We start from the raw sequence: 26,861 nt of genomic DNA, 5'->3' as shown, positions 1-26,861 counted from the left end.
TCACCACAATTGCACAGAGCAGTTATCTAAGTTACCGTAGACTTTGTCAGTTCGAACCAGTCTGGTCATTCTCTGTTGACCTCTCTCATCCGCAGAACTGCTGCTCAGTGGATGTTTTTTGTTTTTGGCACCATTCTGAGTAAATACTAGAGACTGTTGTGCATGAAAATCCCAGGAGATCAGCAGTTACAGAAATCCTCAAACCAGCCCGTCTGGCACCAACAATCATACCACAGTCCAAATAACTGAGATCACATTTTTTCCCACATTCTGATGGTTGATGTGAACATTAACTGAAGCTCCTGACATATATCTGCATGATTTTATGCCCTGCACTGCTACAACACAAATGGCTGATTAGATAATTGCTTGGATGACTGTTAGTGCCAGATGACCTGGTTTGAGGATTTTTGTAACTGCTGATCTCCTGGGATTTTCATGCACAACAGTCTCTAGAATGTACTCCGAATGGTGCCAAAAACAAAAAAACATCCAGTGAGTTGGTGGGTTTTTGTTAAATGTGAGCCAAAATCATCACAATTAAAAGAACCAAAGACTTAAACTACTTCAGTCTGAGTGCACTGAATTTATTTAATACACGAGTTTCACAATTTGAGTTGAATTACTGAAATAAATGAACTTTTCCACGACATTCTAATTTATTGAGATGCACCTGTATATGGTAACTCAGATAACAGCTCTGTACAACTGTGGTGAGAAGAATAGCATATCCTACACAATATTAGGCTGGTGGTTTTAATACTGTGGCTGATCGGTGTATATATATATATATATATATATATATATATATATATATATATATATACATATATACAGTTGTGCTCAAAAGTTTGCATACCCTTGGAGAATTGGTAATATATGTACCATTTTTAAAGAAAACATAAGTGAGCAGGCAAAACACATTTATTTTATTTCTTATGGGATTCATATTCAACTATAGGTTCTAACAGAATGGCACAATCATAAAACAAAACATGGCAACAAAGAAAAAAATTAAATGACCCCTGTTCAAAAGTCTGCATACCCTTAGTTCTTAATATTGTGTATTGCCCCCTTTAACATCAATGACAGCGTGCAGTCTTTAGTAATAGTTGTCTATAAGGCCCCAAATTCTTGCAGGTGGTATAGCTGCCCATTCGTCTTGCCAAAATGCCTCCAGGTCATGTAAAGTCTTTGGTCGTCTTGCATGAACCGCATGTTTGAGATCTCCCCAGAGTGGCTCGATGGTATTAAGGTCAGGAGACTGTGATGGCCACTCCAGAACCTTCACCTTTTTCTGCTGTAACCACTGGAGGGTCAACTTGGCCTAGTGCTTAGTGTCATTGTCATGCTGGAAAGTCCAAGAGCATCCCATGCGCAGCTTTCGTGCAGAAGAATGCAAATTGTCTGCCAGTATTTTCTGATAGATCTTGCCATACATTTTGGCAAGATTCCCCGTGCCTTTAGAGCTTGCACCTCCCCAAAACATCAGTGAGCCACCACCATGCTTCACAGTGGGGATGGTATTCTTTTCACTATAGGCCTTGTTGACCCCTCTCCAAACATAGCGCTTATGGTTGTGAACATAAAGCTCTATTTTGGTCTCGTCACTCCAAATTACAGTGTGCCAGAAGCTGTGAGGAATGTCAAGGTGTTGTCGGGCATATTTTAAATGGGCTTTTTTGTGGCATTGGCGTAGTAAAGGCTTCTTTCTGGCAACTCGACCATATCGTCGTATTGTGCTCCTTTAAACAACCACACCATCTTTTTACAGAGCAGCCTGTATTTCTCCTGAGTTTATCTGTGGGTATTTCTTTGTATCCAGAACAATTCTTCTGGCAGTTGTGGCTGAAATATTTATTGGTCTACCTGACCTTGGCTTGGTATCAAGAGATCCCCGAATTTTCCACTTTTAATAAGTGATTGAACAGTACTGACTGGCATTTTTAAGGCTTTGGATATCTTTTTATATCCTTTTCCATCTTTATAAAGTTCCTTTACCTTGTTTCGCAGGTCTTTTGACAGTTCTTTTCTGGTCCCCATGGCTCAGTATATAGCCTGCTCAGTGCATCCACGTGAGAGCTAACAAACTCATTGACTAGTAGTGCCTGTGTATAAATTGCACTTTAAAAAGCCACAGGTGTGGGAAATTAACCTTTAATTGCTATTTAAACCTGTGTGTGTCACCTTGTGTGTCTGTAACAAGGCCAAACATTCAAGGGTATGTAAACTTTTGATCAGGGCCATTTGGGTGATTTCTGTTATCATTATGATTTAAAAAGGAGCCAAACAACTATGTGATGATAAATGGCTTCATATGATCAATATCCTTAAATAATCCTTAAATATTTTCAAAATCAATGCCAAAATATCACAATTTGTGCCAGGGTATGCAAACTTTTGAGTACAACTGTGTGTGTGTGTGTGTGTGTGTGTGTGTGTGATATATATAAACTCAGCAAAAAAAGAAACGTCCTATCATTTTCAACTGCTTTTATTTTCAGCAAACTTAACGTGTAAATATTTGTATGAACAAAGATTCAACAACTAAGACAAACTGAACAAGTTTCACAGGCATGTGACAAACAGAAATGGAATAATGTGTCCCTGAACAAAGGGGGGGGGTCAAAATCAAAAGTAACAGTCAGTATCTGGTGTGGCCACCAGTTGCATTAAGTACTGCAGTGCATCTCCTCCTCATGGACTGCACCAGATTTGCCAGTTCTTGCTGTGAGATGTTACCCCACTCTTCCACCAAGGCACTTGCAAGTTCCAGGACATTTCTGGGGGGAATGGCCCTAGCCCTCACCCTCCGATCCAACAGGTCCCAGACATGCTCAATGGGATTGAGATCTGGGCTCTTCTCTGGCCATGACAGAACACTGACATTCCTGTCTTGCAGGAAATCGTGCACAGAACGAGCAGTATGGCTGGTGGCATTGTCATGCTGGAGGGTCATGTCAGGATGAGCCTGCAGGAAGGGTACCACATGAGGGAGGAGGATGTCTTCCCTGTAACGCACAGCATTGAGATTCCCTGCAATGACAACAAGCTCAGTCCGATGATGCTGTGTCACACTACCCCAGACCATGACGGACCCTCCACCTCCAAATCGATCCCGCTCCAGAGTACAGGCTTCGGTGTAACGCTCATTCCTTCGACAATAAACGCAAGTCCGACCATCACCCTTGGTGAGACAAAACCACGACTCGTCAGTGAAGAGCACTTTTTGCCAATCCTGTCTGGTCCAGCAAAGGTGGGTTTGTGCCCATAAGGCGACGTTGTTGCTGGTGATGTCTGGTAAGGACCTGCCTTACAACAGGCCTACAAGCCCTCAGTCCAGCCCCTCTCAGCCTATTGCAGACAGTCTGAGCACTGATGGAGAGATCGTGGGTTCTTTGTGTAACTCGGGAAGCCTTCCTGTACCTGTCCTGCAGGTGTGATATTCGGATGTACTTATCCTGTGCAGGTGTTGTTACACGTGGTCTGCCACTGTGAGGACGATCAGCTGTCCTTCCTGTCTCCCTGTAGCGCTGTCTTAGGAATCTCATGCAATTTATTGCCCTGGCCACATCTGCAGTCCTCATGCCTCCATGCAGCATGCCTAAGTCACGTTCACACATATGAGCAGGGACCCAGGGCATCTTTCTTTTGGTGTTTTTCAGAGTCAGTAGAAAGGTCTCTTTAGTGTCCCAAGTTTTTATAACTGTGACCTTAATTGCCTACCATCTGCTGTTAATGTCTTAACAACCGTTCCACAGGTGCATGTTCATTAATTGCTTATGGTTCATTGAACAAGCATGGAAAGCATTGTTTAAACCCTTTACAAAAGATCTGTAAAGTTATTTGGATTTTTACAAAATTATCTTTAAAATACAGTGTCCTGAAAAAGGGATTTCTTTTTTTTTTTTTTTTTGCTGAGAGTGTTATGTATGTGTGTATATTTTATATATATATATATTACACACACACACACACACACACGATTCGGGAAGCATTGGCCCCACGGTTCACCTCAAGTTGATAGACGCATCTGGAGCACAAGCCTTTGTGAAGAAAATAAAGTTTCAACTAGACACGCACAGTTACAACCACTAATGCACCTAAATTGATCTGTAAATGGATATGCTCTGCCTGTGTTTCACGTAGGGATGCACCAATCCGATACCTGGATTGGTATCGGCTCCGATGCTGACATTTTTAAATGGATCGGGTATCGGTCCAACAAGCCCGATCCAAATCCGATACTGTGTGTTAGTCATGTTAGTTACTGTCAAGCTCAAAAAATGACATAAAAGAACAGTTAAAACACAATTAAAGTAGTTCATATGACTCATGCATTTTATTCAAAGCCACTTGAAAATGTGCGATAGCTCTGTGAATCACAAAAGGCTGTGTTTTATAAGTAAACAAATAAAATGCACGCGCAGCTCCAGCACGTTATTGAATGGCGCTGCTCTGTTTACACACACACCCGCGGCTATTTATAGCCTTCATGCGGTGCACAATATTTGAGTGCTACTCACGAACAACATCTCAGATGTAGAAGCTCAATAGTTTGGTTCACTTATATGCATTTAGAATGGCACTGGAGGTGCATTTTTCCAGAATTTGAATAAGAAGCGAATTAAACTACTGTGAACTTTCCTACAAACAGACACATACAGGACTTCCTAGAGAGTTCAGAATGTCAAAATAAAAGCATGAGGGTTTTAAAAGTTAAAGTTGTCACAGAGAGACTCACAGAGGCAGAGATATGAACTCAGTAGCAGGGTTTATTGAACGGATGATTGAAACGTAAACAGTGATGTAAACATTGTGAGTAAATCCAGTTGAGCAGAGTAGCAAAGAGCAAATGAGTAATATCCAGACAGGGTATAGACACGTTGAACAGATAACTCACAACAGTCTTATGATACTTGCAGGCAATAATGAAGACACGGGTATGTTTGACAGTAGAAAGGCCTTGAGTCTCAGAGATATTATCGATGAGAACAGAAAGTGTGTGTGTGAAAGCGGAATATATATGCAGTCCTTGATTAGCCACTAATGATATGCAGGTGCGTGCAATCAGAACTTAGGGGAGAGTGAGCGCTGAGACTGCAGTGAGGAAGAAAGAGAGAGAGAGAGATCGGTGGATCCGTGACAAAAGGTGCACGATTGAGATATATTACTATTATAATATTTTATCATTTGTTTATAAATTATAATATTTAAGTTGAATGGGTTCCAAAAAATAACTGTGTGAATGAAAAGTGAGCCTATATCTTACAACTAAATTGAACAAAAGAGATCTGAATCGTTTAAAGTCCAGATACAAGTTGAAATATTTTGCAAAAAAATTAAATAAAAACGGCTTCTTTTCTACTGATGACTTATACTGGAATTACTGTTAAATAGTTTCACTTAATAAGCTATACATTTATATTGAAATAATGTGTAGTTAGAGGTTTGTTTCTCTTTACATATTAAAGAGTACACCCAATTAGTTCCACACAATAATGTAAAGATATTCTAAACTGATTATGCAAAAAAACAACTCTGGTATCGGATTGGCCGATATTGAGATTTCCAATATCGGAAGAGAAAGTGGTATCGGTGCATCCCTACTTTCACGTGGGTCAACTTGATGACATCACTGTTCTGCATGCGTTGTGTGTAGTTGAAAATGGCAAGTGGAGAAAAAGAGTCACTGATAGAGAAGCCCCCTTGCATTATTCGGGTCTCCTGTCTGGAAACATTTTCTTTTTGTAGTCTATTACAACAGCGATGGACAAAAACGTTTACAAAACAGGCACTGTTTGCAGACATCACTCGACACGAGTGTCATATACTGGTAATACAATCAACATATGATCATTTACGCTGAAATCACCTGGGAAAGATGGCGTGCGGCGCACAGAACCACAGATGATCCGAAACTGCACACTCCCTCTCGTTTTTAAGCAAGTACTCTGTACTGATTCGAACAGGCATACAACAATAACTAAAGCGATTGGGGTGTTCATTGCCAACTATATGTTTCCCTACTCCATTGATGAAGATGTGGGATTTGCCACGTATTATTAAAACACTCGAGCCACGTCACAACATCCCTCGTATCCATTTTAATAGCAAAGTTCCTTCTATAGTGATGTACAGCTTCTGAATATTGAAATTATGTGCAGTAGAGTTTGAAATGCATTTGATGTCGATGCATGTAGCGTAATAGTGCAGGTATTAAGTTAAAATGTTGATTTATTAATTAGAGAAAATGTTTTTAGTTAAAGACCCAGGGAAAATTAACCATGGTTTTACTATAGTAATATTGTAGTAACCATGACTGCTGTCATCATGGTTTTCTTTGAAGAAATCATGGTTTTGATACAATTAACCATGGTTTTACAGCTGTAATACTGTAGTTTCCATATAGTAACCATGATTATTCTATATATTGTAAACATGACAGTAACCATGTTGATTGTGGTTACTATGTTTTTACTACAAATACCATAGTTAAACTATGGATACTGTAAAACAATTATTTTTATTCAGGGCAAACCTGTTGAAGTGTTTGTTACCAAATAGAGTATACTTTCTTTGGATTTGGCAGTATTATTTTTTTTCTGTACATTGCAAATACTGAACTGTACCGAAACAGTGACCCTAAAACCTTGATACATCGCACGGATTCATCATGGCATTGTTTCGATAACCTTATACAACGTCACAACATTCCTTTACATTCAGATTTGCATTAATTTTTGGCCAAGATCTTGTATTGATGATGGGAGAGTCAAACCAGGTGTATTGTTTTATGCACTTTCCTTCTTACCCTGACGTGCACATTGCTTTGGAATAGGGTAAATCCAGACTGGGACCACATTACTTTTTTCCATTGCTCCACAGTCCAATCTTTAAGCTCCCTAGCAAACTGAAGTGATTTATTTTCAGATTAGCCTCACTAATAAGTGGCTTTCTTGTGGCCACACAGCTGTTTAGTCCCAATCCTGTAAATTCGCATTGTGCATGTGGAAATGCTCTCACTATTAAAACATAGCAGTGAGTTCTACTGTCGATTTTTTACGATGCGACATCAAAAGCGTTTGTGATCTCTGATCATGATTATTCAAGATTTTTTTTCTGACCACATTTCTTCTGTGCAGCTGATGGTTCACCACTATCCTTTCAGGTTTTAATAATGCATTGGACAGTTCTTAACCCAATTCAGATGATTTCAGCTATCTCTTTAGTAACTTTCTTTGCTTGATGCAGACCAATAATTTGCCCCTTCTGAAACACAGTAACATTTTCCACGACCACGGGATACATCTTCCGACATGGTTGTTTAAGAAATGAGAAGCTACACACTGCATCAGTTACAGTTAAAAGAACTGTTGCCAGCTGAAACATTAATCATTGCAATAATGATCTAATCATAGGCTCTTAAGTATCTGCATATTTAAATCCAAATGGCGATTTTTGGCCAGGCAGTGTGTGTGTATATATACAGTTGCAATCAAAATTATTCAACCCCCCTGACCAGCAATACATTCTGGTGATGTGAATTAAAACACATCAACTAAAAGTTTTTAATACACATTTGAGTGATTTTGAGAACAAAAAGTTCAGTTTACTCAAATTAAAAAAAAAAAAAAAAAAATAAAGAATAACATTCTCTCCACAAATGTCATGTCAAAAATATTCAACCCCCAAAGTCAATCATTTGTGGACCATCCTTTATCCTTAATAACAGCAAATAAATGTTTCAGGTAAGTGTTCTCAAGCTTCGGACACCTCTCTATTAGAATTCTTATATAATAAGATAATACAACAATGCCTATTTCATAGCTAGTATTTTATGTACTTTAGAGAAAATTAGACTGGAGTTGATGCATAATAAACTTAATATTTACCTCAATTTGACTTTCACACATCACATCTTACATTTAATCTTTAACAAACACTTCACTGACATTTTTGTATCATTGATAATAAAGTACATACATTTTTCAAAAATGTTTGCAAGTTGCAAAAGTGTTGGTCATGGTGGAAAGGACGCCACAACTGAGGGACACTCGTTATTTATTATCAAATAATTTATTAAATTTATATAAATTATCATTACACAATACATACTGAAATTGTGTATTTCTCTTTGTGTGTTTTTTCTTATACAGTCTTATACATTTAACAGTTGTATAATATATTTTCATATTCTAACATTGAAAGTCTTATTCTGGGATAGGTAATACAAAGTCTAAAACGAAAAACTTAATTCATTAAAAATAAAAACATTTTCATAACCATTTTAATGTTACCTTTAAATAACTAAAATAAAAAGCTGTTATTTTATTTACAATAAGGATCCATTTGTTAAAATTAGTTAACAACATGAAGTAACATGGTCTAACAATGAGCAACATTTTTACTGCATTTATTCATCTTAATTTGAACATATAGTACATTTTTTAAATAAGTTAATGCACTATGAACTAACATTAACCTAACATTAAAGGATTAGTTCACCCCAAAAAATGAAAATTCTCTCATAATTTACTTACCCTCATGCTATCCTAGATGTGTATAATTTTCTTTCTTCAGAACACAAATGAAGATTTTAGAAGAATATTTCAGCTCTGTACGTCCATAAAAATACAAGTGAATAGGTGCCAAATTTATGAAGCTCCAAAAAGCACATATAGCCATAAAAAAATAATAATAATCCATACGATTCAAGTGGATCGATTAATGTCTTGTGAAGCGAAATGCTAGGTGTAAGAAATGGATCTATTTTTAAAACTTCGAGGTCGAGGGTTGAGGTCAAGTGCATTGACAAGTTCACACGAGAACTGATGCGCAGTGTTTACAACAGAGGAGCATATATAATCATACATAGATACCTCATTCGTCTGGTTTGAATAAGTCAACTGCGGCACCATCTTGGAACGATGAAGAAGGAGAGCTGTTTGAGTCGGTTTGAATGCAAGTGAGAGTGTAGGAGATGCCTCAGACTGAGCTCCTTGCTCAGACCGCTGCATAAACTCCTTTTGTATCTAAAAAGTACCGTGGTCCATTGAAACAGCTAATAAGGGATCTACGTATGAATATCTATGCAGAGGAGGCTTACGCGCTTGTGTCTCGTGAGAGGCAGTTTGAACACAACCCTCGTCGACGTACAAACCTCAAACTGGCCGGAAGCGAACATTTTTAGTAAAAATATTGATCTATTTAGCATTTTGCTTCAGAAGACATTAATCCACTGGAGTCAAATGAATTACTTTTATGATGGCTATATGTACATTTTGGAGCTTTAAAAAGTTGGCACCCATTCACTTACATTGTATGTACCTACAGAGCTGAAATATTCTTCTAAAAATCTCCATTTGTGTTCTGCTGAAGAGACCATGGATGGCATGAGGGTGAGTAATTTATAAAAAAAATAAAAAAAAAAAATAAACATTTTTGGGTGAACTATCCCTTTAATAAATGCTGTAAAAAAATAATAATAAAAAAAAAAATATATATATATATATATATATATATATATTCTGTTCATTGTTAGTTCGTGATACCGAATGCATTAATGTTAAGGAATGGAACCTTTTTGTAAGGTGTTACCATTATTTTTTAAAAGAAAACAAGCTCCTGGGACATAAGTGCCCATAGTTAAAGAAACACCATATTACAGATTATGTACATTGATTATTTTTAAAGATTGCTTATTTTATGATCATCATTCCTCACTGTAAAACGAACACATATATTGTTAATTTCATCAGGATTCACAAAATCATCTGTGAAAAGTATTTCCAGATTTACATCCATTTACATCAGTCTGGCTCAGGTTCCCTTGTACAATTTCCATGTTATCGCTAAACAGCACAGCAAATATGCAAACAGGCTCAAATTCATGTAATGTGCTGCATTCATGCCTTAAAAAAGGGGAACAGACTCAAAGTTAACCATATTATGTCAAATTAATTTGTTTGAAGTCAATGAAGAGACGTTGTTGGGGACAAACAGACAGACAATACTAGGCGGGATATGCAGGGCAAATGAATAATGGAAATCGAGGGACAAAAACAAAACACACAAGAGGCAGAACAAGGACTACATGCTCCCTAGAAAACAAGAACAAAAGATACTTGAAACACAGAGCTTCTTACTGATAACATCGGGTTGTCCCAGGCTCACAGGCAGTGCCATGGGGACGTAAGATATCATTTCACAAGAGGCCACAGGCTCAGATTTAATTCAATAAGTCAGCCAACCTTTTTTTTTAATCTTCTTAAGGCTAAAACATATTGTAAAGAAATTTCAAATGCAATAGTTGAAAGCATCATAGTAGTGCTTCGTATAATGGGAGGGAGTGTTTGGAAACAGTTATTAATTTCTGCGCCACTAGTCACCAAATGGGATTGCAAAAAATACACACTTCACAGTTTACGTTAATAGCTTAGACTGAACAAAACACTGAAGCATAAATTAATATATAAAACAGAACAAGAGTACTGTGTCTGGAGAGAAGGCAATAAGGCAAACCTGGGAAATCAGCAATAAAAACATACGTTCAGGAGACGCGCCAGTTGAAGTCACTTCCTGAAAATGAGCAATCAAAACGTTAACCCTTTTGCAAAGAGTCATTCTGGCATATGTTCAGTTGGTGGGGAAATAGCTCTCCAGTGGCTTAGCAAACATTACAGTGAAAATAATGGGGATCAAATTGAGCAGAGATAGAGGCTTCAGATGGAGCCCATGCCTGACTCGAGCCTAATACTTAGAATTAATTAACTTTATCTACGGTAACTGAAACAAATATTTTCCACTTGCAGCATTTGTTCTTCACTCTTTGCACACCCATAAATGAAGCAACACCAAACACAAAAGGAATAATATGCGGAAAGCTTTAACATTAAAAGTATTACATATACTGTAAATGTATTAATAAGGTTAATAACATAACACCACATTGCTTTGTACAGCAGAGATCACAAAAAACAAGGTTGAAAGTAGAGCCCGACCGATATGGGATTTTTGAGACCGATACCGATTTTAGAGAGGGAAAATTCACAGATTACAGATATGGTGACCGATATAGCTAATTTTGAGCTGGAATGAAAACAGACCTTTTCTATGTGGATTGTACACCGATATGACTATGCAAAGGTACTCAGAAGGCTGATTTAAATATTTTTATCAAAGAACATTTGACATTATTGTTATATATTGTCAACAAATTCTAGAAATGAACACTGAGAAAATAAATAAAAATACAATAAAAACCTTAATAAACATCAGTACTGTTAGTATAAGTCAATTGTTGACCACTTAAATAAATAAAATTAAAATAAAATCAGTACTGTATGTTTAGTATCAGTCAATTGCTGACCATTAAAATAAATAAATTCAAATAAAATAAATAGCTAAATTAACATCAGTACTGTATGTTTAGTGTCAGTCAATGGCTGACATTTAAATAAAGAATAAATAAAAATACAATAAATAGCTAAATAAATATCAGGGGCCGGTTGCACCAGCTATACGTACGTTACATCTTAGCCTAGTTGTGGCATAAATGAGCACTAAGTCACAATTCACGCTGTTCAAAGTATTTGACCATTGCACCAAACTTAGGTAGAACGTAACCCTACGAATAAACTAAATATTTACGGCAGCCTCCGACCAGGAGTAACTGATGGAATAAAAAAGCAGACTCATTTAATGACATCAATGAGCTCATGTTTTGGTTGACAGGCATCAGTCCTTTCGACATATTATGGTGTTGGCATTTACACTCATTTACGAGAGAGAAAAAAATCAATAAAATAAAAAAAATAAAAAGTACTTTTAAGCGGCTCTTCAGCATGAAACCGATCTAACAGTGCAGTTTTCAGGGTGCGTCGCCCGGTGTCAAGTCTCAACACATTCAATATATATATATATATATATATTAGGATATTAAAATGAATAAATGTCTATTTTTCCAGCCTGTTGTATTAATATTTATCACCCCTCATTTATTTTAGATACAGTTCCTATATATTATTATTTACACAGGGCAAATATACTATTTATTAAATCTACTTTTATTACGTATCCTATTTTAGTGTGATTAACATTTTTATTGATTTTTCAAAACAAAAGAAAAACAAAACATATATACAATGACACAACATTAACTCCCACTACTTCCCCTCCCCAATCAAGAACCCCACCCGACCCCAAACGAACATCCCAGTGGACTTACATAAGCACACATATACAGAGAATAAAAAAAAAAAAAAATATATATATATATATATATATACACACACACACACACACACACACACACACAATAAACATACAACTCTAAACTATACCTCTCTCTCCACAGACCCACTCCGAGAGCCCCCCAAAAACATCAAATATCTACCCCATTTCCCAATAAAAGAATCCCATATCCCCAGCCTTCTACACATTACCTCTTCGAAGGCTGCCACACTTCCCATCTCCTCGCACCACTCCCGAATTGAGGGTGCTCCCACTGACTTCCAACCCCTTAAAACAATCTGCCTGCCTATCATCGCACTGGTGAGGACCCAACTGTTTATGTATTTGTCACCTACGTCGATGACCGCCTCACCCAAAACACAGAGTCTGGGGCAAAACAAAATCCGAATGCCCAATACATCACACACAACACTCTGTACCTTCAACCAAAATTCCTGAATCTCAGCGCACCACCAAAAAACATGGGCCATGTCTCCATCCTCTGATTGGCATCGCCAGCAAGTGGGTGTGTCTTTAAGACCAAGCCTATACAATTAAGAGGGGGTCCAATAGAACCGATGTAAAATCTTGAATTGCATCTCTCAATGCAGTTTTTATGTTTTTTTAAATCCTAGCCCATTCTCCCTCCTCCAATTCCAGGTTTAAATCTTTCTCCCATAATCTCGAGTGGTTGAGACTCCATCCCCCAGACACTGAATTAATAAGAAGCAATACACTGATGCCTCATGGCCCTTTCCAAAATCAGAAATCACCTCTCCTAGAGTATCTGCTGCTTTAGGGGGGTGTATGCTATTCCCAAAAATAGTACAGAGCAAATGGCATAACTGAAGCTACCTAAAAAACTGAGATCTGGGGATCCCAAAATATTGAACCAAATTTTCAAAGGATCTCATCACACCGCTCTCATAAAGATCACCGAGTGAATTAACCCCCCTCACAATCCACTCTGACCAACAAAAAGGGGACTTTTTAATGCATAGTTTGGGGTTTAGCCATAGGATCGAGGCAACATTTAGATACAAATCTGAATTAAACACTCTGGACACTTTTGTCCATACTGAGTGCAAATGTGAAATAATGGGGTGTGATTTAACTTCTCTATTTAGTGTGATGGAAAGGCTTTGCAATGGCAAAACAGGGGCAAGAAGTTCTTGTTCAATGCGGAACCAGGGAGGGGCTCTTTCAGGTGGAAGCAACCAATGAGCCAAATGTCTGAGACTGAATGCATAATAATAAAACAAAATCTTGGGTAGGCCTAGCCCACCTTTGTCAATCGGCCTATGTAACTTATTGAAATGTAGTCTGGGGCGCTGACCACTCCAAATGCAAGACTTCACTATGCTCTCAAATTGGTTGAAATAAGAGAGGGGGACATCTACCGGGAGAGACTGTAGCAAGTAGTTACATTTTGGAATACAGTTCATTTTAATAACATTAACCTTCGCAATCATCAATAAATGTAATGATGCCCACCTGTCTACATCACACAAAGACCTTTTTATTAAAAGGGTCAAAATTAATTCTGACTAAATCAGACAAATTTGTTGGGAATAAAATGCCCAAATACTTAATGCCCTGTTTGGGCCACTGGAAGGCGCCTGGCTGGAAGGCCGTTACTGGACAGTACACTGTCAAAGCCAAATTTTCGGATTTAGACCAGTTGACTTTGTATCCTGAGAATTTGGAAAAGGAATGAATAATTCTGTGGAGGCAAGGCATAAATTTAGTAGGGTCAGAGACGAATAATAAAATATCATCTGCATAAAGCAGAAGCTTATGCACCACGCCTCCCACCGTCACCCCTGGAAAATCATCCTCCTTTCTTATCGTGGCTGCTAATGGTTCCAGGGCAAGACAGAACAATAATGGGGAAAGAGGGCAACCCTGACGGGTGCCCCTATCCAGAGTAAAATAATCTGAAATGAATCCATTTGTTTGTACCGCTGCTACAGGGTTTCAATAAAGTAACTTGATCCAACCAATAAATGTACTCCCGAACCCATACATTTCCAAAATCTTAAAAAGATAATCCCATTCTACCATAGTAAACGCCTTTTCGGCATCAAGTGAGATGGTAGCAACCGGAGTCTGATCATTCGCCACTGACCACATGATATTGATGAAACACCTAATATTATCAGAAGAGCTACGACCCCGAATAAACCCCACCTGATCTATAAGAGATGTCATAACTTTACTAAATAAGTTAGCCAAAATTTTAGCCAAAATGTTTACATCTAGCTGGATCAGGGAAATTGGACGGTAACTTTTACACTCGTTTGGATCTTTGTCTTTAAGAATCAGACTGATCCGGGTTTGTGTCATGGTTGCCGGAAGTTTCCCATTCTTTAATGATTCAGAATAGACTTCTAACAAAAGTGGAGCCAGTTCTGTAGCATAAGATCTAAAAAATTCAGCGGCAAAACCATCTGGCCCCGGAGCCTTGCCTGTAGGTAAGGACTTAATTACCTCATCAAGTTCCTCCAAGGTTATCTCAGAATCAAGAGAGTTTTTTTGCTCATTTGTCAGTTTAGGGAGTTCTAATGGTTCCACAAAGTTTCTAATATCTTCATCAGCAGATGAAGATGTGGAACTATAAAGATCAAGATCTCTTTAAAGAATTCTTTAAAGGCATTATTAATATCACCACCAGCAGATTTCACTGAGGGAATGGTAGAAAAAGACTCTCTCTGCTTTATATATCTAGCCAAAAGCTTCCCTGCTTTGTCCCCTGACTCAAAGTATGACTGTCTTGCCCTGAACAACCAAAACTCCACTTTCCGTGACAAAATAGTATCATATCTGTATTTCAGTCGGGTCAATTCTCTGAGACCATCAGACGACATTTGCCGCTTCAGCTCTGCCTCGGAACTTTTAATATTTCCTTCCAACTCCACGAGTTCTCGTGCTTTGGATTTTTTGGTGAATGAGGCATACTGTATGATCCTACCCCTAAGAACAGCCTTAAGTGCCTCCCAAGCCATGCCCACAGAAGATACTGAGGACCAGTTGGTCTCCCTATAGACACTGATTTCTGTCTTTAACATTTGTTGGAAACCAGGATTTTGCAAAAGGGATACGTTAAAGTGCCAACTATATGATTTCTTTTTCTCTGTATGTGGCAACATCTCTAAGTTCACCAGGGTGTGATCTGAGACTAAAATGTTTCCAACTGAGCAATCCACAACAGATGAAATGAGGGACTTAGATATAACAAAAAATAAATAAAATAAAAATCTATTCTAGAGTAAATCTTATGAACTGATAAAAAAAAAAAAAAAAAAAAAAAAAAACAATTATAATCCCTACCAGATGGGTTCAAAAGTCACCAGATATCTGCAAGACCAAGATTTTTGCACATCCTGTGAAGTGTCAGTGTTGCTCTAGGGGGCTTGCACACTTTTGCTTCACTATGATCAAGGACTGAGTCCATCAAAAGATTAAAGTCTCCTCCCAATATTATGTCATGAGGGGTGCCAGCAGCTTGCAACATCCCATCAAGGTCTATAAAAAAGCCCTGATCATCAGCGTTAGGTGCGTAAATATTAGCCAAAATCAACCTTTGCCCCTAAATTTCTCCTAAAACAACAATGACTCTTCCTAATTGATCTTTAATATGTTTGAGACATTTGAATTGTAGATGCTTATTTATCATTGTAATGACTCCCCTGCTCTTACTTGAACCAGCACTAAAGAAAACATGTCCACCCCATATCTTACCAAATTTTTCAGCTTCCTGCGGGGAAAGATGCGTTTCTTGAAGAAACACAATATCATATTTATTACGTTTAAGAAAAGAATTAACCTTCCTTTTTTTATAGGGTGCAAAAACAAGATTACACAGACCACATTCCCCATTAATGCAACAATCAAACCCCAAACTTCCCCCCGAATAAAACAAACAGAAAAAAGAAAAACGTGCGCATTAACCCCGCGCACGACAGCGCCAATCGCCGTCAATCCCTCAAAACTCAAAGAGTCCATGTACGCCTACGAGAACCCCCGTGACAACCTTGCCATTGGATTATTCAAGTCCGGTGTTTCTGCACAAATTTTGTGAGGCAAAATTACATAACAGAAAATACTTTGTAAAACAGACCCCAGCCAACAGGCAGAATAACAGAAAAAACATGTAGATTCATTCACAGATCTGTCTCGAAGGTGTGTTCCTCCACAAAACAAACTCCAGCTGATATAAAGCTGTTCAGTTTCCTCGGACAGACAAACGAATGTTCAGTGAGCCAGCTGTTATGAGTGCAGCAGATGACGTAATCATTCTGCTGTCCCTTAAAAATACTCCACAAAACAAACCCCAGCCAACAGGAGGCATAAGCACAAAGAACGAACAGATTTATCCACAACTGTCCCTAAGTAGTGTAATTCCACAAAACAAGCTCCAGCCGCTAGGCAGAGCCAGCACGAAAAACAAAACCGGCATCCCGGTTCCTCGGATGATCAAGAGCCAAACTTGGAGGCCGCGCAAAAAAGCAACAAAAAAACCACGATAACTTACTCAGCCCGTCAACTTTATAAAAGACGCCCTTTATGTGAGCATGTAGATATTTTGCAGTCATCCATAGTGTCCATTCTCTATCTGGCCAGGAACTTCAGTGTTAAAAAAAAAAAAAAAACGCGGGTGGATTAGCAGATAATTCCCTTAAGATAACTCAAGATAATCGATCCATCTTTCAACTTCTGTCACTCTTGTAAACAACTCAGAGAATTTTGTTTCCATCGCCGTAATCAATCGACATATTACAGTGAGATCCTCCAAGTCAGCAACAACCTCCGTCAGCATTACCGAGATGTTGGACAGTTCACGCTGAATTTCTTCTCTCGATGTGCCGTCCAAATCGAGTCCCCAGTTCGCAGTCCCGTCAGAGGCCTAAGCTTGAACACGTAAGTGTCTTTTAATGTCTCCAGAGTCTGAGGATTTTGACTTCTTTGCCATGTTTACCTCAAAGAGCAAGTATGTAACTGGGTGTATCGAATCTCACCGGATTATAACATGAAAATAATAAAAATACTAGCAAAGTTCACAGAGCTCGTGTCTCACACGTCTGCTTCTCGCATGGCGTCACGTGAACCCCCACGTATCCTATTTTAATGTCTGGAAAACCAGACTTTTAAATATTACATTTTATAAATGCAACGACTGGAATTGTTCGGTTGAAGGGGGTACCAAGCTGTGAATCCTGAACAAAACAGTTTGGTGAATACATGTTTACACGCTGACAAGGTATGAAATTAGCTACGTGGTTACCAACTAGGTAACAACGAAGCGTAAAATCAACACTCGCCACACACAATCCACCACTGCACCGTTGTCTGCTGAGCTGCAAAAAGATGCTCTGATGTTTACCTTTCAATCTGCTATATTACTTAATGCACTGACAAACTATAGCTGGCTAACAGCAAACAGATGTGATAAACATAAGTGACATGGTTGTCAGGGACAGGGTTAATGTTAGTTATATAAAATGATGGGGTCATTTTTTATTAACTTTCCAGTATGTATTTCACAAACTAGTTAGCAATTTAACGAGAAGACCTCAAATCCACGCCGTTGAACTCCACCCTGTCTGCAGAGCCACTGTCAGCTCTGAGTCAGCTCTGTAAACAATGGAGTCAGAGCACACTCTACTGGACAAACTACGCTATGACACCAATTCTAAAGCATTGTTTTCTGCATTATATGTTCTGAAAAAAAAGTTCTCATATCAGCGCATATCGCTAAAATATATGTCGATACTGATATATCGGTGAAAGGCTAATATCAGCTGACCAATATATCGGTCGGGCACTAGTTGAAAGAACTATATTTTGCAAATTGGAATCCTACATTTTTTGTTTAAACCTTTAATTTTCAGCATTTGTTAAAAGGAAATGTTCCAGGTACAATACAAGTCAGGCTCAATCGACAGCATTTGTGGCTTGATTACCACAAACAAATAATTGACTCCTCCCTCCTTAAAAAAAAAAAAAAAAAAAAAAAAAAGAGCAAAAATGGAGGTTACAGTGAGGCACTTGGAAGTGAATGGGGCCAGTTTCTGGAGGGTTTAAAGACAGAAATGTGAAGCTTGTAATTTTATAAAAGCACTTGCATTAATTCTTCTATTAAAACTCATGATTATTTGAGCCGTAAAATTGTTTAAATTGTCATTGTAGGATTTACAGTGTTATGCAGTCATATCAAAGTTGTAAAATTGGCTATAACTTTACACATAAATGGTTAGTAAGTAATTTTATTACACTAAAATCATGTTAACACACATATTGTTTATGTCTTGTGGCTATACTTTTGAAACAGTGAGTATTTTAATGTTAACGGATTGGCTCCATTCACTTCCGCTGTAAGTGCCTCACTGGAACCAAGATTATTATTATTATTATTATAATTTTTTTTTTTTTTTTTTTGTGGTAATCAACATTATGCCATAAATTCTATCGATTGAGCTTAAAAGGAATAGTTTAACCAAAATGATAATTCTCTCATCACTTACCCTCATGCCATCTCAAACTCGTATGACTTTCTGTCCTCTACAGAACACAAACAAAGATATGTTTATGTAGATAAAGTGTTGGACACCACTGACTTGAATTGTATTGATATATTGTTATCATATCTCCATCAAAATATATCCTTGTGTTAGGCAGAGAAAAGTCACAACTTTGAGATGGCATAAAGGTGAGTAAATTAATACTGATTAATATTAATTAACATTAATATTCTTATTGAACTATTCCTTTAACCCTTAACAACCAGAGCATTCAAATTTGGGAACAATTATTCCCATGGTTCCTGTCTCAGTATCTTCGCCGTCCAATCACCGATTTCATTTCTGAAAACTGCCAGATACTCATGTCAATATAAGCTAAAAGCACATATGATTGGTTAAGGGGTTACTGGGTGTGAATAACAAATGTATCGTCATCAGCTTCATCCTCCATTTGCCTGAGCGGAGCCAGAGAGGATACGCTGGGAGATTACCTCCAGTGTGGGACTTGCTGCTTCAAATTGAAAACTGAGGTGATCTTTCGAGGTAAGACAAGTTATTTAAAATGTGTTGTCAATATTGTCTATTGAAAAGTCCAAATGTTTTAGTTACGAAGCATTTATTTGTAGGAGTAATGCTAGTTATTTCTGGAAAAAATGACATGACCGTCGGCGTTCATCGGACAAATTTCTGTGAAACTTGCTAAATAAATATTAGCTAGTAATACCATGTACATTTTTAGCTAAATATCAATAACTTTTTTGACCAATTTTGTCGCTTGTGGAAGATAGTCAAACCTTTTTAGTTACGAAGCATTTATTTGTAGCGTTAGCTAGTTTTTTTTCTGGAAAAATTGACGTGACCGTCATCTGCGAGCCTCTTTTTATATAAACGTTTTTTTTTTTTTGGCGTTTCTGTGAAACTAGCTAAATAAACATTAGCTAGCAATACTATGTACATTTTTAACTAAATATATCTTTTTTTGCCAATTTTGTCGCTTGTGAAAAATCCACCTGAAGGAATGTGAGGCAGAAAGCAGACGCTGTTCAGACCTGCCTGGAAACTGGCCTGCTAGTTAGATAAGTTATCTAGCTTGTTGATTTTCCATGTAATAATAATAAAAAAAAATGGTAGATATCTTTCTATAATTTAGCAGATAGCCTTACCCATCCATCACATAGACATGATTTTAGGTTGAGTGTAGCTTCCTGTTCACAAGGAAAGTGTGAGAGGGCTGTCTGCAGTTGGACATTCTGGTTAGTCTGCAAACCTTTGGTGACTATTCAGTGTGAGGATTTGTGAAGAACACACTGCTGGCTACCAATTTTTGTACTTTTTTTCTGTTGTAGAGATGGATAGAGACTATGGCTTCCTTCTCAGCACCCTCCAGAGGAGGAGGCAGATGACTGCTGATGAGCTTAGGTTCATAGCAGAGGACATGGCTCATGAGGGCATGATCACACAGGAGGGAGATCTGCTGGACCAGGAACTACTGCAGGAAGACCCGGACCACGAGGAGATGGAGGATGAGATGGAACCTGATCCCCAACCAAGACCATCAACTGGGTATGTATGAATGTGTATGTATTGTTTGTTTCTATTTCTCATATGACTGATACTCACAGTAACACTAACACTGTTACTCTTCCTATTTTGGGTATGGCTAGCCACTCGCACAGGTCCCAAGTCAGCTAGAAAGCATAAACACTTCATTGACTGTTTCTTATCTCTCGTACTCTGACATCGATTCACAGGCACAAATACCTCTCCCATTTAAGCCTAGCCGTCCATTCGGTATTGACTTAGGTAGCGTGCGTCAGGCTGTGTGGTCAACCTTCAATACGATGTTGCGAGAAATTGACTTTCATGCTGTTTTTTACTCAGGCTATAGTTGCTAAGATATGCAGCTTTACAAACCATCAGGGGTGGGAAATCGTCCTAAACTGTCTGTCATATTCCAGCTACCAAGGAGCTTGGATGGAGGTGACCCCTGATGAATTTTACAAATTTCTTGGGTTGCTCATTTACATGGGCTTTCAATTCTCCCTGATTCCCATCGTCATTGGGGAACCAAGTCACTTCATGGCTCGTGGGCAAGGAGATTTAAGTCGCGTGACCGCTACAAGGCTCTATTTGCAGCTCTACATGTTGTAGACCCTACCACGGAGGATAATCAGGATCGCCTTAGGAAGTTGCGTTATCTTATGGACCACCTCAAACAAAAATGCCAGCAGCTCTTTCAGCCTAACCAAAATCTCGCAATAGATGAACATATGGTCAAGTCTAAAGCTCGGTCAGGATTTAAACAATACATGAAGGGCAAGCCTACTCGGTGGAGTTTTAAATTATGGGTAATTGCAACATCAGACTCAGGGTATACTCTCAACTGTAATGTTTACACAGGTAGTCATGATGGGCGTCACTGACTTGGCCACCAAAGTAGTTGAATCGTTACTGCAGCCATTCAAAGACCAGGGCCACAATGTTTGGTTTGACAACTTTTACACTTATGGTTAAGTTGTTAGAAATGGGAACTAATGCCTGTGGGACATGCAGGGTGAATCGTAAACTGTTTCCTGCAGAATTTAAAGACATCAAAAGATGGGAACGCAAGACAGCTCGTGGGGATATGAGGTGGTGTAGGATTGAGGGGAATATACTTGTAATTCAGTGGAAGGACGCATGTGCAGTTACATGCCTCTCCAATTTCCACAATGCAAATGGCTCAACCGAAATTACTAGGTTTGTAAAAAATGATGGCGACTGGACAAAAGTAGCAGCCCTCCAGCCCACTGTTATCAGCAACTATAACAAAAACATGGGCGGTGTTGATAGGTCAGACCAAATGATAAAATCTTACGACGTCCTACAAAAAAACTCAGAAGTGGTCGAAGACTTTTTTTTTTCACTTCATAGACATTGCCGTCATCAATAGTTTCATATTGTTTAAGGAATGGCAACACATTCATGTGGCACCAGGGGATGAGCGTAGACCGGTGAACTTAACCCAGACAGATTTCAGAGAAAACCTGGCTCGTCAGCTGGGAGGTATCGATATTCAGGCAAGTTTCCCTTTGCATACACTAAAGCCTGTAGTCCCTCCTTGTCCTCCCCCTCCCCTCTTTTCTCCACAGGTATTGCAGTTGAGTATTTATGAATTTATATATTCTGTTCCTGCACTCTTTATTAAAAATGTATTTACTGTAGATAGTTTGATTTTGTATGTTTTGCTGTGTAATTCATGTGTAATTCTAATGTTCAAATTAAATAAAGTGTGTGTTTTATTGAACACAAAATGTATATTTCAGTGTTTGTGTCCTTCAATTTCAGATGCAGTCTCAATTTATTATTACAGGTGCTCAAAATGAGTATTTGAGGAGTGGTCATGTGAAATGTATCTTAACATTCTAAATGTTTGTTTTATTCCGTTTTCCCAATAATCACTAGAATGGTCATAACTTTTAAACAATAGATTATATTTCTAATCTGTATGATATTCTATATTGCCCACAAAATTATTTTATACTCTCTTTCCCTCTAGCTTGTAATTAAAATGGTTGAAAATGCAGTTGTCTGATGAAGTATGGTGGCCAGAGAAGATTTTTGTAAAAATTGCTCTGAGAAATCTTATTGATAAAGGATGATTAGCCTTAAATAATCATACATATTTATATAATTTGAAAGCCCTAGTTCTTCTCTTCAATATGGTATATACAGTTCAGGTGTGTGATGTTATATGAATATCATTCTGGCACAGAATGGAATTTTCGGAATTTTGGGCTCAGGCTTTAAAGGGTAACTTGTATTGAATCCAAAAAAAATATTTTTAAAGGCACTTCAAGGGAAAGGAAATACATGCAAATGCGTGTGAACTAAAATAAAAATAGCTCACACAAAACTATTAAAAAAACCTGGTTTCCACATTTTTATGAATGCACCCACCCTTGAAAGTAATTGCTTTATTTTAGAACATTATATGAAATGTGCCATTTGTTTTAATATACAACGCAAGAAATAAACAAAATAATATGTACATGATACTACAGTGCATATTGCTTTGCTAGCACAATGCTCTACTAGCTATGTGTAGATCATGGGTTAAATTCCCAGGGAACACAAATTCTATTAGAAAGACTTGATTTTTGGAAATTATACAAACGAAAAAGATACTTTGGTTCAGCACTCCGATGGTGCTTGAACTGTCAGATCCTGCCAGAGGCGATGACGGCAGGGGAGCAGAGCTTACCCTCACCCAGGACGGGACCTAAACTGGAAGAGATGGGGTGGAATGGGTTGTGAAAACACGGAAGTATGCAAACAATGAGAGTTAGCTGGCAGGCTTATAAAGCGGAGGCTGTATTGCGATTGGATGAGATACAAAAGTTAAATGACTATATTGTTTTGTATGAATTATCAGGATGGTTTTCACATCATTTTTGTAGCAAAAACTCTAGGCTACAAGAACCAGTTCTCAAAAGTCTTGTGAACAAATGTTTAGTATGTTATATGGCCTTATTTCAGTGACTTAATTGAGAATTTTTTTTTTTTTTTTCAAAAACCATGCATAAACGTTATTTTCTCAAAAATACAAACATGTATGTACATGTAGCCCAGTTTGTGCTGAATACAGTGTTATCAGACTTTAGCCGTTAATGTTTTTAAGCAACTGAAAAAACACAAATGTCAAGGCATGTCAAAACTTCTCCAGGGCCCAAAACACCCTCAGACCCCAGAGGGTTAAGCACAGGAACCCGTTTTCACTGTAAATAGCTCACAGATATTACCTAGTAGAGGCAAACCTTCAGAACATCACTGTTTGATGTTAAGAGTTGAGGCCAAACATAGAGATGATGTTATGTTGTCAGTCACTATATTTCACATTAAAATCCCAAATGTTATTTGGAGCTATCATGGCCTAGTGGTTAGCAGTTAGCACAGAATTGTGCTTCAACATGTTGAGCTTTTGCACTCATGTAGGTGACATGACATTGCCCGATTATAAATCCTAATCATGTTTATGCCAAACGATATATCCTAAAGCAATAGACTTACATTGAAAGATGAACCAGCATATCACATAAACTTGGGTATGGACCCTTCACAATGCCCTAACTGCACACCTGTTTTCTCAAAACCACTGGTGCACCTTAGCAACTGCATGACAATGCCCTGGTAACCATGCACAACACCCTAGCATCATTGCAGCGACTTTTGCAAGAATTAGCACCAGTCACGTTTCTTAAGAACAAGCTAAAAACCTTTTTTGGCAAAAACACGCATTATGCTCATATGTAAACAAACAAAAACTTGTGATAGCTGGAACAATTAAGCTCCAAATGTATTTAAACCTCTTTAAAATTTAATTAACCTTTTTATTGATCCACCCTCCACATTTACACCAAATAAAATTTACATCTACAAAAAAGGTATTGAACTCAAATAAATCCATGTATCAGACTATGAATGTTCAAAAAGGGAGTCAGATGCAGTTAGAATCAAATCTAAATGAAGCAGTGAATCAGTGGCCACAGTTTTTGTCAAGCCCTCTCACAAATGCTCTGCTCCAAAACGAATCACTGCTCCACTTGAATGAATCAAATCATTCAATGTGCAATGTTTCACATGAATCAAATAAGACAGTGTTCAATTAATCAAGCGCTCATTTTAAACGCTGCCTGCAACCAATTTTAGTTGATACACATAGGAAATACTCCTTAGAACTTAAATTTGATTCAAATGCAATTTACCATTAACCATGACAACGAACAATGAAGAATTCCATTGCAGATGGTTGACAATGTGAGAGAAAAGAGGCACAAAGTTCCTATAGCCATCGTCCTTCAAGCGGTAAATCAATGCACCTGAATCTTATCCAGGCCAAATGATCTTTAATCTGTAATCTGACTCCTAGTTAGAGTGAAGATGTGATTTCACAGTCAATTCAGAAACTTTTAATCCACAGTTCTAGTGAGCATAAAATGCACTTTTGAAATAACTTAAAAATAAAATAATAGATAGCAGCCCTGAGTTTAGCTGTTTAACGTCAGGAAAGCTCAAAAAATAAATTTACCAGACTGATCTAAGTTGATGAGTGCAGTTCTAGAGCACTATACTTCACAATAAATTAAATCTCGTTTAAGTATTTATGCTGAAATATCGCTCACCTGCGCGATTTCACTCATCTCCCTTCCCACAAAAGTCAACTGCTGCTGACAGGGTTGCCAGGTCCAGTAAACAAATGTCAGCTCAAATCTATTTAAAAACCTCCCCTCCCAAAAACACACATTTAGACAAAACTGAATGCAAAATGAAAATTAATTGCATTTATTTTAGTTAGGAAAGAAAATAATTAATAGTTATTCATAATTAGCCTACTAGCTGGATATGGTTTGTAGAATTAAACATGCAACATGACATGTGACAACAACATATCCTACTGTAGTTTAAAGAGTATAAGAATTAGTTTAAATTGATTGCATATCTATTAATTCTTGGTATTTTCTAATGTCAGCCTGCTTTTTAATCTACTCTTATCCCTCTTATTTAGTTTTTTCTATTTCAGTAATATAATTTTGTGAGTCACTTTGTATAACATGTTTTTAACAAGTGAGATATCAATATTATTAGTCATGCTCCTATGTATGTTACAATATGTTTCGCACTGAACTACAGTGGCCACCCAAACGTCTACAAAGAAGAACTTTTTCAGTATTTTTCTGTGGTCATTTGGATCACTTCTGATCAACTCAATCAAGTTGTTATCACTCTCGCCAGTTTAAAAAAAAAAAAATTTAATCTTTTTTTATTTATTTTGTAGTAGTATTTTCTCACATATTTTACCTGTTCATATTCTTGTTGTTTATAACTTATATTCCTCTACAGACCAACATTCTCTGGCAATTTCTGACGTGGACCTAATTCACCTGTATATCTAGAGCCATCCGTCTTTAAACTGCAAAATTCATTTTCTAGTGTCTACCATCAAATCGTTTGGTACCGCTGTAAATTTTGAGTATTCACCAAAAAAAAAGCAACTCGCTATAATGTTTGTAAAATTGTCCAATTTGGCATGGAAATTGTAACCCTGGCAACGCTGACTGCTTATGATTGGGCCAATCAACTAAAAATGTGCATTCTATTGGTTGGAAGTTTCTAGAGCAGTCAAAAATCAATACATAGAATATGCTATATTTGCTAATTCAAAAAAATTATGTTCAACATGTAATGTGTAGGTAATATATTTGAAATAAAACAACAATCATGATGAAAATACTGAGTGGGCTGCACAAAGTGTGTACTTTTTTGTGTTATATTACATGGTACTATATTACTTTTCATCCTAAATACCTTTCCTCTATTCACTGACAGATGGAGTTACAACATGCAAAACACAAACTGTCACCAAGTTCCACAAATGTCAATATAAAACAAATATTCCTCTTTTTAAGTCAAATGCTCTTTAATTTCTCTCTCAATCTGAGTCTTTCCGTCCCAAAGCAGATGTCACAACACAGGGGTATGTTAGCCATGACTAAATAACTTATATGTTTTCTTTGAATCTGCAGGTAAAATATCCCACAATGACTGAGCGTTTTGAATTATGTGCATTGGAGCTAAGCATTCAGGAGATGAATTACAGTCAAGCGTGAGGCATATTGGCTTTCGTGAGTCGCCGTGTTACCCCAAAGGGTTTACTTAGTGAAATGCTCACCGCATGATTTATGGATTAGAAAGCCTTATTGAGAGGTCTTTTGAAAAACTGGGTCACAAAAGAAATATTGTGATTTGGCTGTGGATGAGTTGAATTTCCTGGCTAATGAGACTTCTCATAATCTAAAACTGTTCAGGCTGGCTTCAGTGGAATATTCCTCATCATAAATCGAGATTACTCACTTTGTCAACAACAAAAGACTTTTGGGCTAATCAATAACTTTTGAAAATAGTCTAGTACCAGAGTAGCCTACTAATAGAATTGCTAAGATGTAAATGTTGTTCTAATTTCGCAAATTGCTGGCAATTATATGTGTATATATATATATATACACACTACCGGTCAAAATTTTGAAACACTTGACTGAAATGTTTCTCATAATCTTAAAAATTTTTGAT

The sequence above is a fragment of the Myxocyprinus asiaticus genome, chromosome 8, assembly GCF_019703515.2.
Source record: "Myxocyprinus asiaticus isolate MX2 ecotype Aquarium Trade chromosome 8, UBuf_Myxa_2, whole genome shotgun sequence".
NCBI lineage: Eukaryota > Metazoa > Chordata > Actinopteri > Cypriniformes > Catostomidae > Myxocyprinus > Myxocyprinus asiaticus.
The sequence above is the reverse complement of the archived record's forward strand: the minus strand, read 5'-3'. Positions refer to the sequence as shown.